This window comes from Schistocerca americana, unplaced genomic scaffold, assembly GCF_021461395.2.
Source record: "Schistocerca americana isolate TAMUIC-IGC-003095 unplaced genomic scaffold, iqSchAmer2.1 HiC_scaffold_422, whole genome shotgun sequence".
Classification (NCBI taxonomy): domain Eukaryota; kingdom Metazoa; phylum Arthropoda; class Insecta; order Orthoptera; family Acrididae; genus Schistocerca; species Schistocerca americana.
Window position 1 is genome coordinate 47501 of NW_025726151.1, and position 5000 is coordinate 52500.

General features: G+C 53.0%; 1 non-coding gene across 1 annotated transcript in view; it reads right to left on the reverse strand.

Annotated features, from left to right (window-relative positions):
- Nucleotides 1–1468, reverse strand: part of LOC124582907 — a 1910-nt gene extending 442 nt beyond the window's left edge. The window contains exon 1 of the ribosomal RNA XR_006973969.1: nt 1–1468. This exon is cut by the window's left edge and continues 442 nt beyond it. This is a non-coding gene — a ribosomal RNA (small subunit ribosomal RNA).
- Between the last annotated feature and the right edge of the window lie 3532 nt (nt 1469–5000).

The window sequence follows — 5000 nt, forward strand, 5'->3', positions numbered from 1 at the left end:
GCACGAAGGATGTCACGCGACTAGTTAGCAGGCTAGAGTCTCGTTCGTTATCGGAATTAACCAGACAAATCGCTCCACCAACTAAGAACGGCCATGCACCACCACCCACCGAATCAAGAAAGAGCTATCAATCTGTCAATCCTTCCGGTGTCCGGGCCTGGTGAGGTTTCCCGTGTTGAGTCAAATTAAGCCGCAGGCTCCACTCCTGGTGGTGCCCTTCCGTCAATTCCTTTAAGTTTCAGCTTTGCAACCATACTTCCCCCGGAACCCAAAAGCTTTGGTTTCCCGGAGGCTGCCCGCCGAGTCATCGGAGGAACTGCGGCGGATCGCTGGCTGGCATCGTTTATGGTTAGAACTAGGGCGGTATCTGATCGCCTTCGAACCTCTAACTTTCGTTCTTGATTAATGAAAACATACTTGGCAAATGCTTTCGCTTCTGTTCGTCTTGCGACGATCCAAGAATTTCACCTCTAACGTCGCAATACGAATGCCCCCGCCTGTCCCTATTAATCATTACCTCGGGTTCCGAAAACCAACAAAATAGAACCGAGGTCCTATTCCATTATTCCATGCACACAGTATTCAGGCGGGCTTGCCTGCTTTAAGCACTCTAATTTGTTCAAAGTAAACGTGCCGGCCCACCGAGACACTCACTCAAGAGCACCCTGGTAGGATTGCAACGGGGTCCGCCTCGGGACGCACGAGCACGCACGAGGCGCGTCGCACGCCTTCAGCTCGCCCCACCGGCAGGACGTCCCACGATACATGCCAGTTAAACACCGACGGGCGGTGAACCAACAGCGTGGGACACAAATCCAACTACGAGCTTTTTAACCGCAACAACTTTAATATACGCTATTGGAGCTGGAATTACCGCGGCTGCTGGCACCAGACTTGCCCTCCAATAGATACTCGTTAAAGGATTTAAAGTGTACTCATTCCGATTACGGGGCCTCGGATGAGTCCCGTATCGTTATTTTTCGTCACTACCTCCCCGTGCCGGGAGTGGGTAATTTGCGCGCCTGCTGCCTTCCTTGGATGTGGTAGCCGTTTCTCAGGCTCCCTCTCCGGAATCGAACCCTGATTCCCCGTTACCCGTTACAACCATGGTAGGCGCAGAACCTACCATCGACAGTTGATAAGGCAGACATTTGAAAGATGCGTCGCCGGTACGAGGACCGTGCGATCAGCCCAAAGTTATTCAGAGTCACCAAGGCAAACGGACCGGACGAGCCGACCGATTGGTTTTGATCTAATAAAAGCGTCCCTTCCATCTCTGGTCGGGACTCTGTTTGCATGTATTAGCTCTAGAATTACCACAGTTATCCAAGTAACGTGGGTACGATCTAAGGAACCATAACTGATTTAATGAGCCCTTCGCGGTTTCACCTTAATGCGGCTTGTACTGAGACATGCATGGCTTAATCTTTGAGACAAGCATATGACTACTGGCAGGATCAACCAGGGAGCTGCGTCAACTAGAGCTGAGCAGCCGGCCGCCCGGGAGTGTGTCCCGGGGGCCCGCGCGAACACGCAAGCGTCCGCTCAATTATTCTGCAAACAGGAGGAGGCTGAGCTCCCCTGCACAATACACCTCGAAACCCTCTCAGGTCCCGGCGGCGCGCAGCGCCGTCCTAAGTACTTGGTCGGGTTCGAGAGAGGCGCAATCGCCCGGAGTTTGGCGAGTAGACGCTTTAGGTGCGACCACCCGTGCTCCCAACTGAGCTTGCCGCTGCCGACAGAGGCCCGGGAGCGTGCTGTCGTGGCATTGCCGGCGGGAGACAACACGCGCCACCTACGGTGGCCGGCAGCTCCAACGCCAGCGCCACAGAAGGACAAAAGCCCCACTTGGGTGCCGAAGCGAACTCTCCCAGCACAGCGCACGCGCCAACACGTCCGCACAGCTGCGATACAAACCACCTGCGAGAACCGCAGAGGCGACCGAGCAGCAGACGGCGTCGCGGCGCCGAGCGCCGGGCGGCGGCGCATCCTCAGCGCACACAGTCCTCAATCGGACCAGCACACTGCAGATGTCCACCGCGCTTCGCACCGGGCCCGCGAGGACCTACTTTGGCCGCACGGCGCCGCGTGCAGGGTGCGCCGGCGCGCAGCTGCGCCGCCTGCCGCCTCCGTCGGCCGGCGCGCCTGCCACTGGCCGCCCCCACCAGCCGGCTGTAGCGCGTGCGCCCACGCACCGCGCGGCCAGCACGCCGGGAGGCCCCCCCTCACCGGCCGGGGACGGTCCCACCCAGCCACCGCCGCGTATCGCTTCACACCCACATGCCATTCACGTTCGTGGGCATGGTGGGTATCGCTGAAACAACCGGTTGGTAGCTCAACCGATCGTCGCCATCACTGATTCACCTCTAGCGAGAACAACCGCACCACAACCGTTTACCAGTTGTTCATTTGCGTAACGTCACCAGCAAACGTAGACGTCCATCGCCATTTGCAAATTCAACGATTGTTGCATGCCTGTGTCAGGTGTCACGACACACTATGTCTGCCCACATACACGCAACAACATGTGCACGCTTCGCGAACACGTGGAAGGTGGCCCCCGTACGTATGCGATGTCCATTGCGCGAACGACTGTCAACCGGCCTCTGTCGCATGTCGCAGATGTGGAACGCAGTGCACCATGCTATCACGGTGTGTGAGAAGAGACGACTACGTCTGACAACACGCGCCACTACATCAACAGACGGCTCATGCTGATCGCCATCCACGGCATACCATACTGCAATCCAGCTCTTATAGGGAGACGACACGTAGCTGAGTGCACAATATTTGGACCGTATGGTTCGCCGTTGTTGGCGCAGTCGTGGTACGGTCACACATGTACCACGATGTATCATTCAGTACATGAGGACCAATGTGCAGTACAGTGTGTGATTTGGACGTACAACATCAGCGGACAGTTGACACACGCCGTACCACAACGTAGGCTGTGCTTCGCCATGCAAATGCCAATGAACAACTGCGAAGGGCATTGAGCATGTACGTCCTGCTGCCATCCGCATTACAGTGTATAGCTGCAAGGTGTTTAACATGAAGCGATACTCTGGGGACCAGGCAGTGCGAGTAGCAAACTATATTGCGGGGGTTGCAGTTAGGCAACACCACACTAATTTAACGCGTCGTATGACAATTACAGAGCAGGTTAAGGCCCAACGTGTGTTGGGTTAAGGCCCAACGTGTGTTGGGTTAAGGCCCAACGTGTGTTGGGTTAAGGCCCAACGTGTGTTGGGTTAAGGCCCAACGTGTGTTGGGTTAAGGCCCAACGTGTGTTGGGTTAAGGCCCAACGTGTGTTGGGTTAAGGCCCAACGTGTGTTGGGTTAAGGCCCAACGTGTGTTGGGTTAAGGCCCAACGTGTGTTGGGTTAAGGCCCAACGTGTGTTGGGTTAAGGCCCAACGTGTGTTGGGTTAAGGCCCAACGTGTGTTGGGTTAAGGCCCAACGTGTGTTGGGTTAAGGCCCAACGTGTGTTGGGTTAAGGCCCAACGTGTGTTGGGTTAAGGCCCAACGTGTGTTGGGTTAAGGCCCAACGTGTGTTGGGTTAAGGCCCAACGTGTGTTGGGTTAAGGCCCAACGTGTGTTGGGTTAAGGCGCAACGTGTGTTGGGTTAAGGCGCAACGTGGGTTACGTTAAGGCGCAACGTGGGTTACGTTAAGGCGCAACGTGGGTTACGTTAAGGCGCAACGTGGGTTACGTTAAGGCGCAACGTGGGTTACGTTAAGGCGCAACGTGGGTTACGTTAAGGCGCAACGTGGGTTACGTTAAGGCGCAACGTGGGTTACGTTAAGGCCCAATATAGGTTAGGTTAAGGCCCAATATAGGTTAGGTTAAGGCCCAATATAGGTTAGGTTAAGGCCCAATATAGGTTAGGTTAAGGCCCAATATAGGTTAGGTTAAGGTACAATATAGGTTAGGTTAAGGTACAATATAGGTTAGGTTAAGGTACAATATAGGTTAGGTTAAGGTACAATATGGGTTAGGTTAAGGTACAATATGGGTTAGGTTAAGGCGCAATATGGGTTAGGTTAAGGCGCAATATGGGTTAGGTTAAGGCGCAATATGGGTTAGGTTAAGGCGCAATATGGGTTAGGTTAAGGCGCAATATGGGTTAGGTTAAGGCGCAATATGGGTTAGGTTAAGGCGCAATATGGGTTAGGTTAAGGCGCAATATGGGTTAGGTTAAGGCGCAATATGGGTTAGGTTAAGGTACAATATAGGTTAGGTTAAGGTACAATATAGGTTAGGTTAAGGTACAATATAGGTTAGGTTAAGGTACAATATGGGTTAGGTTAAGGTACAATATAGGTTAGGTTAAGGCACAATATGGGTTAGGTTAAGGCGCAATATGGGTTAGGTTAAGGCGCAATATGGGTTAGGTTAAGGCGCAATATGGGTTAGGTTAAGGCGCAACGTGGGTTACGTTAAGGCGCAACGTGGGTTACGTTAAGGCGCAACGTGGGTTACGTTAAGGCGCAACGTGGGTTACGTTAAGGCGCAACGTGGGTTACGTTAAGGCGCAACGTGGGTTACGTTAAGGCCCAATATAGGTTAGGTTAAGGCCCAATATAGGTTAGGTTAAGGCCCAATATAGGTTAGGTTAAGGCCCAATATAGGTTAGGTTAAGGCCCAATATAGGTTAGGTTAAGGTACAATATAGGTTAGGTTAAGGTACAATATAGGTTAGGTTAAGGTACAATATGGGTTAGGTTAAGGCGCAATATGGGTTAGGTTAAGGCGCAATATGGGTTAGGTTAAGGCGCAATATGGGTTAGGTTAAGGCGCAACGTGGGTTACGTTAAGGCGCAACGTGGGTTACGTTAAGGCGCAACGTGGGTTACGTTAAGGCGCAACGTGGGTTACGTTAAGGCGCAACGTGGGTTACGTTAAGGCGCAACGTGGGTTACGTTAAGGCCCAATATAGGTTAGGTTAAGGCCCAATATAGGTTAGGTTAAGGCCCAATATAGGTTAGGTTAAGGCCCAA